The sequence below is a fragment of the Macrotis lagotis genome, chromosome 7 (genome assembly GCF_037893015.1).
Source record: "Macrotis lagotis isolate mMagLag1 chromosome 7, bilby.v1.9.chrom.fasta, whole genome shotgun sequence".
NCBI classification, from domain to species: domain Eukaryota; kingdom Metazoa; phylum Chordata; class Mammalia; order Peramelemorphia; family Peramelidae; genus Macrotis; species Macrotis lagotis.
The window spans coordinates 30,369,306-30,386,708 of NC_133664.1; the positions used below are offsets into that span (position 1 = coordinate 30,369,306).

The window sequence follows — 17,403 nt, forward strand, 5'->3', positions numbered from 1 at the left end:
TGCCAAGGCAGGACTCTTCATCCACACCCTTGATGCTTTCCCTTCTGGTTCCATGCTCCATACACATCACTCTCCCCCATCCAGCTTTAATCTCTCTCTCTCTCTCTCTCTGTCTCTCTCTCTGTCTCTCTCTCTCTCTTAAAATAGCAAAACAATGAAGTAAAAACAACTCTTTCCTTGATCCAGCCCCCCTACTCAAGAGGATTAAACCATCTTTCAATTCAATCTGACAAAGCTTATTAGAGAGGATGTATGGCCTGGCTGGGAGAAAAGTCCCACATTCACCTGGGCTGGCTGTGAGGCAATGCCTCCAGGTCTCCAAACTGCACAGGTGCCACTCTGGTTGGATAATAAACAAAGGTCCTCATGTGCAATTTCTACCAATGAGGTCATATATTGGATTTTAAAAATTATCATTATGTGTCTACTGTTTGCAAGGTTTGAGATGCAATGGCAAAATGAAGTATACCTTGGGGGCTGGGGAGGAAGGGCTAGAAGGCAACATGACAAAGGAGGGCAGAGGAACAGGGGACATAAAGTTTGCATGATGCTACCCCTCAACCTTCCTCCCAAACCTCTAGAGTGACCATTCCATGCCCCTCTGGATTGCACTCTAGATGACTTGGTGCTTTACCTTGGGAACACTAGAGACTAAACACTGTTATTGCTGGAAGCAATGCTATCCTCAGGGTAGCCTCATCGTGCCTCAACTTCCTTGGCTGTCAGTTTGCATTTCCTTTTATTGAGCCTGGAGCACTAAGGAGAAGATGGACATCTCAGGCACATCATTGAACAGGCTGCCTTTACAAGAAGAGTGCTTCCCCATTGTGGACATATTCAAGCACAGGTAAGGTGTCCACTTTGGGAGTATATTTTTTTCTTCTTTATCATCATATCATTACCATCACTACCATACACAGAATACACTAAGTTTCACAGAACTGTTTTTGTCAGATGAGGAAACTGAGACTGAGAATAAATGACTTGTCCAGGGTTACCCACAGCTAATAAATATCTGAGGCTGGGTATGGACTTTCCCATCTCCAAGTCCAACACTCCACCCGGTATGCCACCCACTTAAGACTAGAAGAATGCTTGGCAGCTTAGATATTCTATGATTCTGCATAAGCGGAAAAACTGTAGTCAGAAGGTTAGCATAACAAAATGATTCCAGTGTTTGATTTCAATTAGTTATTACTTGGTGCAGGAATTATTTGTGTAAAAATAACACAAATAGCATTATGATCCCAGTGGGTGTTCAATAAATTAAAATTAATGAGACTGAAATGAATATCCACTGAAAGAAAGTTTCCCAGTCTTGGTGGGTCTTGTGCTTTTGTTCCTAGGAAAGGAGCTGGATTGGGAAGGGAAGCAAGTGGCCTTTGTGGCTGCTTAAGAAACCCAGATACTGCAGGACCAGAGCTTGGAGGGGAAAGGCTCCTGAAAGGTCAGTTTGCACAGCTGTCTGATTTCATTATATTCAGAGATATTGACCAACCACTTGTTCAGTGTCACACCGTTAAAAAAGAAGAACTTGCCACCTCCATTTCCCATTCCTCAGTTTCCAAAACTGCACTTTTAAAAAGTGTCCTGGGCCCTGGCAAATTGGACAGACACATCAGTGTGAGTAATGTACCAGGACATTCCTATTCTTGAAACATTGCAAAATTAATTTAATATGTATATACTTAAATAACAACTAGTCCTGGAACTAGCCTATGACTTACTGGTCTAAGGAAATGCAAGGTGAGGAGGCACTCAGGGAACAAGTGTCACCCCCCCCCCCCCGCCCCCAGCCTGCAAAGAACTGCCTCGAATAGCCAAGCCACAAGGTCAGGATCCTTTGGAGGTTGGACCAGAACCTTGGTCTGGGCTGACTCTCTATCCACTTTGGCGCTAGGCTATCTCTTTCACATTAAATAACTAATATTACTGAAAGTGCATTAGTACAATGCCAATAAATCCTTGGACAGTCCTATGGATCCAATCCCCAACACCGAATGAATTGAAAGAGCAGTTTTCAAGTTTTCCTGTGATTTTAAAGTTCTATCAGTGTGCCAGCTGAAGTATAGAAGAATAGTAGCTTATGTGTAAATAATACTTGTTGTTAATTTTATCTGTACTTAATGAAGATAATCTCAGACTCTAGACGTCACTTATAGTCTCAATGAAACAGTTTCATCCAATCACATCTTCTAATTACAAAAAATAAATCAAGCAAATTATAAATAAACTCCCAACAACTATAAACACATTGTTTGCATAATTCACAAGATTAATTTTACATTACAAAGTTAAAATAAGACATGCATTAAAGTGTAGTTTTAATGGAACCAAAAATTCTGGTCTACTCCCTTCACAATTCATCCACATGGATCACCATTCACCTGAACTTCTGTCTCTTTTCAGAGCAGAGAGGTCCCCTGGTTAAATGAAGACAGCATCCTTTTTTTCTCCTCCAAGGACTTTCCCTCAGCAGAATCAAGAGGTAACCAAGAAAAATATTGTCTGTCCTTCACATGGCTCCTGAGACACATAGAAATGTTTACAGTGGAACTGAACAGTCTCGTCTCAAGTGCATTTCTCCTGACAGCAATGTCTATGGTCCTTCTTGCTTGGACCAGAGACAGGGCAGAGCTACGGGGGGCAAATCAACATGTTGTACAGGCAAAGTTACAAAAGGAGCAAAGGGGGAAAGGCTGGGGCCACAAGCTGAGCCAGGCAGGCTACATCCAGGGCCTTGGCCGAGATTTCTAGGGAACTGGATGCTGTCAAAGTGGAGAGAACAATATTTAACCCTCTTTGCTCTATTAAAAGGGGGAGGAGACTAGTCAACACTCACTGGAGGAAAAATATTCTATTAGGAACTACAAGTCACTCCAAAGGAAGGGAAGATTCTAAAAGCACTGGAAGAGAATCTGAGGCCCATCCCGAGTGGTTCAGTGATTTGCCAAGAACATGAAGGCAATTAGAAGAAAAAAAAAATCAGAATTTGATTCCAGGTCTCCTGGCTCCCAAGTCAGAGCCTTTTCTATTATACCAATCTAATGTTGAAATTCTGCTCTACTTATAATCTAATAAAGACAATTAGACAGTTGTTTTAAATCCATGAAAACACTAACATCAGCATACCAAAAATGGCATGTATTAGCCACCTATATTCAAAAGCATAGAAATGGGGAGTCCCAGTGACTTGGGAGGGACCCTGGGGTGAAGTCGCCTGGAACCCAAGACAGAGCAGTGGCAGATTTCTTTTTTTCCCTAAGGGGTCTGAATCCCAGTCACTACCTTGTGAACAATGACCCTCTGAGATGAGCACAGGAAAATGGGGGATTCCAAGGGGAAGTGGGTAAAAGGCAGTCGGGTCTTCAACTGGGAACTTGGGACATGTTTCAGACTGGGGGATGACAAGAGGCTGGGTTTGCTTCTGCTCTAGAACCACAGGGAAACTATGCATTCATAGTGTTATGATATGGGGATCTTTACCTCAACTTTCAATGGGAGTCTTGGGTTCCCATCCATAAAGCAATACTTCCTCTGGCTTACCACTTCTTCCTGGTTAAACTCCCATCAACCTGGTCAGGATCAAATATTCTGAAGTCTTGTATTATTCTTGGAGGAGAGTGGAAGGAGAGAGGAGATGTGGCTTAAGGAGGGTAAAAAGAGCCAGGAGGCTGTCTGATGGTGGAATAGCCTCTGTTCCTGAGTTTGATTTTTCAAACATCTTGCTGCAAGGACAGGGCTGTCCCTCTTGTTTGAGATGCCTGCTGACACTACTTGTGTAACAGCAAGCATGCCACCAATGGCCCCCTCTGCCATGCCAGCCCTGGGTTAAACACCTTGAGCATCTCAGTCAAGTCGAGCCCCCAGCCTTAGTGGAGAAGAGTATGCAGCCTTTGGAGCCCCCAGGAAGGCAAGCTGCCCTGGCTGCTGTTGAGCGCAGCTGTATCCCTACACATCGAAGAATCCTGACTGGTGCGGATGGAGAGATGACAGCCAGCTACCACTCCATGCCGAGGAAGGAGGTGTTACAGATCGCCTCTCTGAACAGACAGGAAGCATATTTTAAGGCAAGAGAAAATGTTAATCCCTAGCTACTACTGTAAACGCATTTTGTTTGCCTAAGTGTAATGATCTTATTTAAATAAAGTTTGAGCTTCACAGTGATTTCCAAAGTAGTATTCATTTCTCTCTCTCTCTCTCTCTCTCTCTCTCTCTCTCTCTCTCTCTCTCTCTCTCGATATTCTGGCAGCTCCTGCCATACGGGTGGCTCATTAGTAATGAGCTGGAGGAGCGGAGGAGCAGCTGTGTCCGGGGTGGGATCGGTGTGAACATTTTAAGCGTTTTTCAAGAGGTGCTCATGTTCACTACAACCCTCTGCCCTATCGAACCTTGAGAACTGACCACAAGGAGGAACAGCATACATTCACTTTGGATTCCATTTATTATCAATTAATACTACCCCCCCACCCCAATAAACCCTGAATTCCTACAGAAAAGTGTTGCAAGAAAATAAAGTAGTACCAGGAAAACAATACAAACTATGACCAAAACAATGCAAATTACAAAGAACAAAAGAAAAAAAGGCAGTTCACTTTGTCTTGGAGAACACATTTTGAAACACACTTCCTTCCTTCCTGGAATACAACTAGGGGACTAAAAGGGCAACATGTTTCATATACCCTCAGGTAGAGCCCTCTGCCCATAAGTTTAGTTTTCTCTAAGATAGGATGCCCTGGCTGGTGCAGAAGAAACAGGTTATAGGGCACTAGACTTGGAGTCAGGAAAACTTGAGTCCAAATTCTGCCCTCAGACAGTTGCAAGTTGAGTCACTCTGGACAAGCTAATCTGCCTCAGTTTTCTGATTCGTAAAATGGGTATAATGATAGCAACTACCTCACAAGATTGTGAGGATCATATAAGTTAAGTAGAACATATTGCAAACCTTACAGTGCAATATAAATGATTATCATTGTTGTTATTGTTATCAGTAGTAGTAGTAGTAGTAGTAGTAGTAGTAGCAGCAGCAGCAGCAGCAATATTTATAGTAGCTATATCAGGAGATGATTATGGTCAATAAAACTTAAAATCAATGTCCATTTGCCCTTGACCCAGAAGGGAAGGCTAAGCTCAAGCCTCAGACATCTAATACATGCTGACTCAGTACCCACGGACAACAAATCAATCTTTGAAATTAGATATTGAAGGGCAGGTGCCAATCTGCCAGGGTAGATGTTTCTTTCCTTGAAATCCCCTCTAATAATGGAATCAGAAGTCTAATAAAAAGAATTTTAACATGTGCATAATGTAATTATTAATTTGGTCAAATTGGCTAAATCACACAAATACACACATGCATGTGTATGTGTATACATATACATATGCACACACATATAAATTAGAGCTAGTCATGGTTTTAAGATAGCATGGAATCTTTATCCTATGCGTTTTTAATCTAATCTATATTGAAGAACCATTCATATCTCTTCCATCTGCTAATGTCTCTGGATTTCAGCTGCAAAATGGCCTTTTAGGTCCACCCCAAATCTATACTATGCTAATCAATTAACAAGTATTTTTAAGGGGCTGTCTTTACTAAACATTGGGGGGTTCAAAGAGAGTAGAAATGACCTAAGGACTATTGCTCAGAAGCACATGCATTTGTGATGTATTTTCATCTTACTTTCATTGAAAAATTATGTTTCATTCAAATTTAAGGTATCTTGTTACATTAAATACTCTCCACTCCAAGAAATACGTGGTTTATTAGAGTAAAATAGCACAACACAGTCAATTATGTTTTGGTGAGCAAGTCCATTCCCTTGTGTCCATTCTAAATGGGGGTCTGATAACAGAGGTCAGAATCCACTCTTATCCAGCAGGACTGTCAAGGACTACCCGCCCTCCTTCTTCCTTACCATCTCTCTTCATTGATGTCAGGATCTCATGACTTCTCATCATGCGATCTTGGGCAAGCCCGAGACCAGGTTGGCTAAGGACCTTACAGCATGGTGATCTCCTAACCAAAGTCTCTGGGCCTCCTTGTGCTCATGACCTCTGGGATTTCCCCAGGGGAATAGAAAACATCCACCCAGGACGTGGCATGGCCTGGCCTGGGGAGGACTGCCCCAGACCAGGCCTGGTTCCCAGGGGCTTCTCGGGCTGCCAGCAGAATTCAGGCACCACCTCTACCAACACAAGTCCTATTTCTTCCTGCTTTTTTTCTGCTAGTAGGAGGTACTCCCAGTGTGGGAGAGAGGCAAATGATCAACCGATAGCAAGTGTTCCTGTCATACAATAACTCAAATAGCCTTCCTTCCTTTAGAGGAGTAATACCCATAATGTTAGAAATCTGGGTCAGGGAGAGTTTAAAAAAAAAAGGTGTCAATCTGTTTGAATGGAGGGAATGTCCACACCAGGAATTCCCTAGTGATGACTTCTCAGGACTGGACAAAACGATGAGGCATAAGGAGGTTCACGTTATCTTCCTGGAACAAGATTCATCCCCTGCTCTTGCAGAGGACACCCCAAGTAATAGCTGGATGAATCTGGAACATTTTAATTCCTTTCCTCTGAGGCTTGTGTACCAACAGACTACAGAATGTGATGAAGCTGTCCCAGAGAAGACCACCATTTATCCATGTGCTCCTCCTTAGTCAAGTGGGCAGTGGCCACCACAGTCCCACAGCATGGCCATGAGGCTTTAGGGAAGCCAACCGTCTTCCCCTTGAGCCATGGCCAGTCATGCCAAGATATATTACCACCCTTGTGCGTATGTGTATGTGTGTGCACACTAGTGGCGGCTGGCACTGACCATGACCATTCAACTGCTTCTGATTTTCTAGCTAGGTAGAGGAAACAAAAAGGAGACGATTCAGTTAAGATTTGGGCCAAGCACTTCAGGGACATGATCTCCACTGATCTTAACAACAAGGCAGCGACAGATAAGGGCCTTATCCAAAGTAGGAAGAAAGCAAAAAGTTAGAGGCAGGGTCTGAACGGATGCCCCCTGGTTGAATTAGCCTCTGAGATCCCGTCCAGACCCAAATCTAGGATCCCCTCATCCTAGGACTCCAGACTTTCAAGTCTTCCAGGCTGCCTTCACTGAAATTCTCAGAAAATCTCTACTTCTTGTAAATCACGTAAGTGGTTCAACTGGCAAATATTCCCATTTAATTCTGTCAGGAAACCTTAGTGCATAAAGGTTTCACAGCCTTGAAGGGTCAGCTGCTGGAGGGTCAAGAAATCTACTGCTCCGCCTAATATAGCACCCTGGCACACTCACCAACCTTGCACGTGGTAAAGCTCACTTGTCTTTTGTTCAGGAGCAAAGGGCCACCATTCATTTTTACTTGTGAGATTTTACAAGCCAAGGAAACTCAGGCTGAATGGTCTTCTAATTGTTTTTGAACCATTTAGAAGTCTACTTAAGCTATCCAGTCAGTTTAAATAGCAAAGGACAATCATTTTAAAAATATTTCTGTCTAGCAGGAAAAGAGAGGAAAGCTTTATTTCTGTAATAAAAACCTGGATGAAACTGATAACCTTTGCTTTTCCCCAGAGATGCAAATATAGGCTAACTAGCAGTAAAAGCATGAACTTAGCCAGCCTTTCTCCATAAACCTTTAGGCCTCAGCCTTCTCTGCTTTATGAGCTGCTCCCAAGTAGGCTCATCCATAAACGCAAACTGGCAAGGAACTGGCCCAGGCCTAGACCAGAGACAGTGAGGCCTGGGTTTATTTAGGCAAGGTTTTTTCTACCGGTGTAAGATTTCACTTCAAGTGCAAATAATGAAGACTGTAGTAGCAATCCCACTAAGTGCAGAATCTCTAGAGGAGGCTCCCATCTTTACCTCCATCCCAATACCTCTGAGGCAGTTGGTCTATATTCTCTATCTCTGTTTTTCTTTTCTAAAAACAACTGACCCTTGACATGCATACACCAAATCAACCACAAAGCTAGAATATTTCCTTACATCAGGTTTCACAATGATCGTATCCAAGGCTTGCTTAATTGAAAAAAAAAAGAACAAAAAGAAGTTCTATTATTTAAATCCAAGGCTGTACTTGACTTTTAAGTCTCTATTGTTCTTAGAAATTATAATTTATTTTCCATTCTCAGATTATTAATTTTCAAAAGATGTACATGTTTTAATTTTGTCCTTAAAACAAATAATGAGGTCATGTGAGAGAGGCATTAATGTGGGAGGACATGGTTTCAGATTCTACCTCTGATCCAACCAGCATGTTCCTGAAAAAAGTCTCAACCTCTCTGGGCCTCAGTTTCCTCCTCTATAAAATGAGGCTGGCATCTGAGGTCCCCCTTCTAAATTAAGAACTATGAGCTTAACGCTATGGATTTCTTTTTGATTACCCTGTTAGTGGATGGCATAGCACTCCACAGTTTGATGAGGCATTTTCTGCACAGTAACATTGGGAATAGGAAATAGCCCATCAAAAAAAGATTTTATCATTATCATCTTGGGCTGGGGGGCAAAGATTAAGGGAAGGGGGTCTACAGAAAAGCATTAGCAGTCAATGAGGAGTCACTACATTCAATTTCTCCTTTGACAGGGTTACTGGTTAGAGGTCTAGAGAGGAATGTTGTAGAGGGAACTGTCAACAGAGGAAATCAGCTGGGAGAGTCCAAATGAGTTGGCTCTGAAGTTTGAGCACAGATAGGAGCCTCCCCCAATGTGAGACTCTCCCTTTAATGAGCAGCGTACAAGATGACGGCAGTTAATGCAACACTGGACATATGGTCATTTCTGGCATTGGTCACCTCTGTTCAAGCCATCATACTTGGGAAGATTCTATGAGCTATATCATGTAAACAAGATTTTACATGAAAATGTCTTGTTCCCTTTGGTGAGTAACCCTGAGGCTCTGGACATTGATGAAAAACTGCTCCTATGAACGACTAGTTTGGACAGCTGTCACACTGATGTCCCTGAAGTGCAGGCCTAACTACGGCACTGCCAGGCTCTAGGAGGTTCAACAGTTCCCAGGGGGCTCAAGGCTCAAATACAAGTTCATCTCGCCTCCAGTTTACGCTTCCAGGTACAGCACACCAGCTTTATTTATTGTTCTTTGAACCTAGCAGTCAGTCTCTGCTGCCCACATCTTTGCCCAGGCTGGCTGGCCCTCAAGCCCAGAAGGAGTCCCTTCCTTGTCTCCACCTTAGAAACTCCCTGGAGATCTTCGGGGTGTGCCTCAAGTGCACCCCATCCAAGACAGGCAAGGGCTTCTTCTCTCCAATGTTCTCCCCCCCCCGCCTGGAAATAGCTTGCTAGTTTTCACTGATATGTTGTCTCCTTTCTACCCAAGGGTAGAAACTCTTTTATTTTTGTCTTTGGGTCTAGCAGAGTACCCCCCAAATGCTTGTGGAATGAAGAGTCTCCAGGCAAAATTCCCAAAATGCCAGATGATCTGCCAAGTCTGATTGGGAACTGCAACTTCATCTATCTCCACAGATGAATAATACAGAAAGTCAGTTTAGGGCATTTTCACAAGTGTCTTAAGAAGAGGTTGCATTCTGGGACATTTGTTTATTTATACCAGCATACGATATGTCCTCATTTGTGAAATATTCATTAGGTTCCAAGTGGAACTCTAATGTAAAGCTCATAGGTTGGCCAACATCTGAAAACTTCACTTTAATATCTTTCAAGTGCTTCAGAATAGGTTCATTATGTTCCTGAACCATATCACTGAGCAAGTCAACATTTTTTTTTTAATCAAGGCAATGGGGTTAAGTGGCTTGCCCAAGGCCACACAGCTAGGTCATTATTAAGTGTCTGAGGCCGGATTTGAACTCAGGGACTCCTGACTCCAGGGCTGGTGCACTATTCACTGTGCCACCTAGTCACCCCACAAGTCAACATTTTTAAAAACAGTCAGCAAAAATTCAGGAATTCCCTTAGGGTCTTCTTTTTCTTTATCTTTTTTCTCCTCTTCAAGCTTAGCCTTCTCTTTCATTTCCTCTGAAATCTTCATCATCATCATCATCATCTGGCTTCCATTCACATTCTTCCTCTGTAGGTTCATAAATTGCACTGTTGATTTCACTTCTCTTATCAAAAAAGTGGCTGGTAAAGAACCACATACTTTCAAGAGCATGAACTCCCTCACAGAACTTGGCTTCTAGCTATACACATTTCACCTTTAGACTTCTGAGGGCATTCGCATGACACTTAACTACTTTTGGCAAGCTTTCAATGTATCCAGTTGATGTTCCCCCCAAACCATCCAATCTTTCTCAAAGAGCTGCAAGAATATGAGGATTCTGCATCATCTGAAAGTCAATGACAAGCTCTGCTATCTGCGTCTTCTCCAGTTTCTCTTCTTCCACATCTTGTTGGTCAAGTTCAGTTTCTTCGTTGTCCGTGTCTGCCGTGTTGTAAGAACTCTGAATGGCTGAGATCCATGGCTGCAGCAGGGACCAAGTGGCCGGAGCTGCGCAGGCTATGAGTCAGGGTGGCGCCAGCAGTGGTGGTGGGAGACCAAGTAGGAGGAGGAGGAGGAGCATCCCATATACTTCATGTATTTAATGCCACTTTTTCTAGAAAAGGACCATAGGCTTCATTAGACTGTCAAAGGGGTCTTGATCAGGAACAGAGGAAAGATTGAGAAGCACTGGGTTAAAAAGATCCATTAACTTCAGCCATCCTCCAAGCAGGCAGAAGTCCAGGGAGGAGCTTTCTCAGTTGGCTAATGCCTGAATCTCTAAACCTCAAAGACTCCACGCCTTCCCCAGTCCTCTGAGCTGTGCTGCCAGCTTGCCAACATGTCTCATAACTGCTCGTCCTATGGGATTCCCCCCAGACCAGAACATACTGAAGCAGGCCGAGATGCCAATGCAAGCCTGTATTTGCCTTTCCCCATCTCTGACCAGAAAAGCAAGAGTTCAAAGAGGCTGTGTCTAGCTACAAAGATGTCAGCTTTCCCCAAGACTGGCTGAGAAGAAAGTCTTGGGAGGATCTATCAGTGCTCACAGATGACTCTCTGTGACTTTGGTAGCCTTCAGAAGAGCCAGGGTCAGACATAGACCGGGAAAAGAAACCATTCCCAGGGTCGGTGGAAAGTAAAAGTGAAAGGAGACTGGACTTGGTAAAGCCACTCTTTTTAATCACCAGAAAGTTATCACCCAAGCTTCCAGAAATTAAAATGGTCAGGGCCCCTTGGTGGGCGGGAGCGCCCAGTAGAACCAGGGGCTTTCCTTGGGTTTTCCCTGCCAGCCAACTTCTGAGTTCTACAGATGTGAACTAAATAACATAACAGTCCTATTTTAAGCCTATTTGATACCTGTACTAAGATGAAAAGAGAAAATGCCTATAGAATAGAGAATTTGGGAAGACAATGGTCCATAAATTAAAAATATTATTAACACTGCTTTAACACTGGAAAAAGGTCTTTTCCACTGACCTTCTCCTTCTGACCCTCCTCCTGTTATGAGGGCACTGACTTTATAAAGAAGTTCTGTGAAGGGAGATAAGTGAATCAACTTGAAGACTCTACTGCTTGGCTCAGCAGACCAATTCATCCATCAGAGAAGCTTCAGGACTGCTGCCAGCTGAATCTTAAAGGACTTTCTTCAACAAGGCTTGGACATGTGTGCCTCTGGCCATCCACATTTTCTTAGAGCTGGGAGAAGAATTGCTTCCACATCCCATTTTTCTTACAGCCTACTCTCAATTACCATGGTAATAGTGGACAGGTTTAGAACTGACAAACAAAACCCACAGATACCCCAAGAAACCTCAGGGTAACTATTACTTCCAACTCTTTTACCTCTCCCTTTACTAGAGCTATTAAGAACTAAAGAAGTCACTTTTCTGGTGATGAGGATCTGAATGCAGAGTCAAAAAGACTTAAATTTAAAGTCCTGCTACTGATCACGGGTGGCTGTGTCCCATCCTACTCCCCCCCCCCACTCCCAAGTCTTTTATCTTCTTTCTACATTAGAAAACATAGTAAGATTAGAACTTAAAGAGTTCCAGAATGTCACCAATGGAGGGAATTTCCATACTAGTGAGATCATAAGTCTAAAGAAATCTTCCTTCTAATCCAGTCTCATGGATGGATGGATGGAAGGAAGGATGGACAAGACAGATAGATGATGGACAGGTAGGTGGACTGACAAGATGGATGGATGAATAGATAAAATGAGAGATGATAGATGGAAACAAAGAAAGACAGACAGATAGAAAGAATATAGCCCAGAATTATTTTAGTTTTAGTGTCACAGAATCCAACTCACAGAACCGTTAGAAGAGCAATACAATGGAACAAGGGCTAGATTTGGAGTAAGCTGCAATTCCGAATCCTAGTTTTGCCACTTACTACCTGTGAGACCTTGGGCAGTCATGTAATTGGCCCTGAAGTCTTCATCTCCAAATGGGAGAATGATTTGAAGTTGATGGTCCCTAAGGTTACTTCCAGCTTTAAATCCATGAATATAGGGAGCTAAGGCCCATTAAATATTGAGGATCCCAGGATTAGAGCTCCAGGGCTGGAAAAGACCTCAGAGGCTGCCAATTACAAATTCATCAGGAAGTGAAATGATTTGTCCAAGGTTACACAGCTAGACAGTGGCTAAGAAAGGGGCATCTAAACCCAGAGGCTGCTGCAATCACAATGTCAATGTGAGTGCGGGGACACGAAACCAAGCTATTGTCAGGGTTCCACAAGATTTCCTGAAACGGAATTTTTGAGAGAGAGAGAGAGAGAGAGAGAGAGAGAGAGTGTGTGTGTGTGTGTGTGTATGTGGGAAGGATTCTTCTAGAAACAAAATAAAGGCAGCAGGAAGGCGTGGCAAAAACAGCCTCTGATAGGTGCAGACTGGATGACCTTTGAAAGACTATTTCATCTTAGGAGGCTCCATTTTGGAGTGCCAGCTTGCATATAAATACAACCAGTGTTTATTTAACATATTTCACACAGTAGTGGCTGGGGTCCTTGGAATCTGATGATGTTATGAGAAAGGAAAGAAAATAAATATTGTATTAAAGAGGTTATCTTAGGAAGGACAATCTCTGTGTCTTTCACAAGTTGCTCCCCATGCCTGCAATGCAGGTCTTCCTCATGTCCCTTTTAGCTTCTTTCCAGAATTGGCTAGAATTCACCCTTATGCAGGAGAAAAAGATTATACAGCCATTTTATGGAAGAGGAAACAGGTCCAGAGAAGTGTAGTGATTGACTCAAGGCCACGCAGGAGTCAGTGGCAGGGATATACGGGATCTAGACAAAGAGATGCCCTGGGAGCCCAGAGTCACTCTTGAATTTCTACCCTCAGGTGAACCAATAACTCATACAAGGTATGTTGGAGCATGTCTCAAAGACCAAGAAGTCAAAAACTTTCCAATAATCCTTACAGGCACCAACCTCAGCCTGGAGGGTGCACTTCTGCACCTCTCTCTTTGCCTGAGGGAAGTAGCTGGTAGATAATCATATTAAAAAAAGAAAAGATCTGTGCATTCATCATCGGTTCCTTTGGTAGTTTCTAGACACTCAAAGCTCTAGATTGTAGGATGAGTACAAAGAAAAAAGATGAAGGGAAAGAGCTCTGGATTAGGAATAAGTAGGTGGCAGGGAACGCTAGTCTTGGTTCTGCCACCAACCATGGGTGAAAACCCTGGGGACATCCCTCAGATCCTTCATTCTTCAATTTCAAAACCTGTAAAATGGGAGCAGGGCAGGAGGAAGATAAGAGAAAAGTTGGTCTTGGTGGCTTCACGTTCTAATAGGTTTTCTGGCTGTAACATACTATGACTGTTCTATGACTCCAAGAAGAAAGTATCTCCTTCCTCCACACACGCACACACACACACGCACGCACGCAAACAGGCACACAAACATGCATGCACAACTAGAGAGGCATCAGGCTTTTTTTAGGTCAGTACGCATGGGGAACAAACAAACTTCAGAATATAATGAATTTTGTCCAGCTCCAATTGCAGTGACTAGAGCTAGTGGCACTTTGTGGGTCCAGCCCTGCCAGCATACATACAATTTCACGTGTGTTAAGTAAATAGACAAAAATTTATTTTGCTACATATCTCAGACAAATTGCTGGGCAGTAGATGCTTACTAGATGATAGGTTCTTTAAGGGTGAATACCATATCTTTTCCATATTTATATTCCCATAAATACTCAGCACAGTGTTTTCCATATGATATGCATGCAATAAATGGAATTCTCCAAAGTAAAGGAAGTAAATTTTCATTTAATCCCCTTTTTCTTAAGACAATTCCACTGAATCCAGTTTCTCTATGCTGCCATTGTCTATTTTTCAAATTTTGCCATTGATCATAGCCTCCTGTCACTGTGTGATTTGCCTTGTTTAACCTAAGTGGAAGAGACTTTCTTTCACTAGTGTAAAAACCAGTCATGCCAGATTCAGGGATGTCAGTAAAGTGGTCACTGAACACAGTGGTGGGAGATGGACCGGGCAGGGTCCCTCCTGTCCCAGAGTTCCCTGTGCTCAATGTATCTGCAGCTGCACAATGCAATCTGGCAAAGGAGAAAAGCAATGGATATTTATGGGAAATATCATCTACCAGCTGCAGCAATGTCAAACCAAAGCAGCAGATTTAGCCTGATTACATAGAAGGACATTATATCTTTCATTTTTTATATTACTTCACTGAAGAGGAAATATCAGATAAAAACATTATTAGCAAATGAAATGGCAAAAAAATTCCTGGTACACAACTAAAAAAATCAATTAGACAATTACAGGATAACTTGTAGAAAATCCTGTGGAGCAGGACAGGTGGGGCGGAGGTGGGGCGACCTCCCAACCATCTTCCAGTTGTCACTGTTAAGAAGCTAGTGCTTGATTTCTAATAGACTATCACTGGAACTCACCTTTTTGGGGTGGGAGGCCCCAATCACCAGACAACAGGAAAAACAAACTGGAAGCTCTATCTTTGCCAATATCTAAGCAACTGGGTTATCTGCTGAAGAATGAGAAGAACTCCAGCTTCTTAGGCCATTACTAATTACCATAAGAGCATCTCCTGGATTTGGGTGGTTATTCTTATTTTTTTTTATTTTGGTTTTTGTAGAGCAATGGGATTAAATGATTGCCCAAAGTCACACAGCTAGTAAATATCCTGGGTCTGAGTCTGGATTTGAATTCAGGTACTCCTGACTCCAGGGCTAGTGCTCCATCCACTGCGCCACCTAGCCGCCCCGATGGTTATTCTTGATAAACTGATGTCATAATACAGAAGCCAGAGGACCAGACTCACTCCTGACACCAGGACAGAAGAGTCAGGATTGCATCCCTACCCCTGCCCACACTGGCCCCCAGACCTCAGAGTCAGACCCTGAATCTGAGGGTCCCTGGGAACCATCTGCCATCTCCACAGCTCTATGGAGAGAAATGGGGTCTTTAGCATTCATGTTGGAAAACCCTAGTTCTCTGTCTGTACAGGTCTGACCTACATGTCTATAGGGATCTCTGTCTGTCGCTGTCTCTCTTATTATAAACATGTGTCTCTGGGCAAGCCACACACTCATTGCGTCTGAGTTTTCTCATCTGTAAAATGAAGGGCCCAGACTCAGAGACCTGGAAGGTCCTTCTAGTCTAAATCAGCACTGAGCTGACATACAGGAACTTCATGGTTCCTGAGTTTAATCTGGATCCTCTCAGGGTGTGTGGAGGGGCTGAGAGCTGCATGCTCCTCAGCAGAGAAGCTCCTGGTTTGGAAGCTCCCTCTCACTACACAAGTGGTCCCTGGCTAGCTCTAATGCTGCCGAGGGAAGTGACTTCTGAAGGGTCACATACTTGCTAAAGTATCAAAGGCAGAACTTGAGCCAGGTCTTCCTTCCTTCAAGGCCAGGACCTTTTCCACTAAGAAAACCAATTTTTTTATATTTCTTGAGATTCATTTTGGCACAATTATGAATTGGTGACTTGAGATTTGGAAGTGGAGAACACAGTGATGGAGGCTTTCTGAAAACAGGGCCTCTAAGAAGTGATGCTGGAAAAAGTGAGCAGGAAAGGGGGAAGACAGCAACCCCCCTCTGCCTCTGTCATCTTTTCATGGTCCAGGTGACATGATCTCCTCCATTTTCTGTTACTGCATTTTCCAATGGAAGCAAAAAGGCAAAGGGTGGGGAGATTGGGTGGGAGGAAGGAAGCAGAAAGAATGACACAAGGGGATCTGGGAGAAGGAAGGTTTTCTGTCTAAAGAGTCTTCAATTGGGCGTGGGTGGTTAGGGCACTTGGATACCCATATACAAACATAGTCCTCTAGTTGACTTCTCACTGATGTTCTCACTCTGCCTGAGAGGCGACTTGGCACTGGCCAGCTACAGCAGGCTCTGAGATATTCTGTCAAACCAGAAAGGCTCTAGTGGGATCAGCTTCCACTGCCTGGAGAGGTGAGGGGGAAGATCTGGTCAGCCTCAAAAGGCTAAGGGATCTTAGAGGAGCTGGAAGGGACAGGCTCCCCACTGCCTTTCAGATAAAATACAAATGCCTCTCGCAGGCTCTTCCACTCTTTCTATACAGACTACTACCTTCAAGGAAAAATGGCTCCAAGTGGACCAGGTCATTCAAAGGGGGCCACCCAGGGCTAGGAGGTTCTCTCTCCTCATCGCCACCTCCGAGAATCTTCCTTAAAGGATCAGCTCAAGTGCCTTTCCCTATATACCCGACTGAGTTATTAACCTCTGTGTATCTTAGTTTCCTTATTTGAAAAATGGGGGGGGGGTAACTAGGAAGAGGATTCCTTCTACTTCTAGATGGAAAGTCCTGTGACTCTAGGCAGCATTACTTGACATCCTCCAAGCTGCTAGCATCTTCTCTCTCAATTGCTTTTATATATTTCATATTTATCTTTGTTCATATTGTTTGATGCAAGAAAATGTAAGCTTCTTGGGGTAAATGACTTTATTATTGGGAGGATTTTTGGTCTCTTGGTCTCCCTAGCACTAATGCAGACCTTAGAGTGTGAACTCCTTGAGGGAAGGAGTCATTTTTGCTTTTCTTTGTATTGCTGGTGCTAAACTTGGTGCCAGCATATGGTAGGTGCTTAACAGATTATTTTTCCTGGACTTGACTGGCAGATTATAAACAATTAATAAATGCTTGCTGACTATCCACACTACCCAGCTCATGGGTCTTTGTGCACACACGGACAGACACACAACACACACATCTTGATAATACGTCCTATCAAAGAAAGATGGTTACCCACAAGATGAAATTCCACAGGGTTTTATAGACTGATAACTAAGAAATCTATTCTGTGGTTATAAAAATACATATAATTCCATGAAAAACAGGAAAACAAAAACCATTTCTGCACTGAGCCTAATGTGCAGTCTCCTGATGGTTGTACAAAACACGAAGGAGGTCAAATCCTTGTCAGATGAGGAGAAACCCTTTTC

At 43.2% G+C, this 17,403-nt stretch overlaps 1 protein-coding gene and 1 pseudogene across 2 annotated transcripts in view; both read right to left on the minus strand.

Annotated features, from left to right (window-relative positions):
- LOC141494479 (ubiquitin-conjugating enzyme E2 E2) overlaps positions 1-17,403 on the minus strand; it is a 338,783-nt gene that overhangs the window by 153,823 nt on the left and 167,557 nt on the right. The window lies entirely within an intron of this gene.
- Positions 1,778-10,467, minus strand: LOC141493530 (nucleosome assembly protein 1-like 1; annotated as a pseudogene).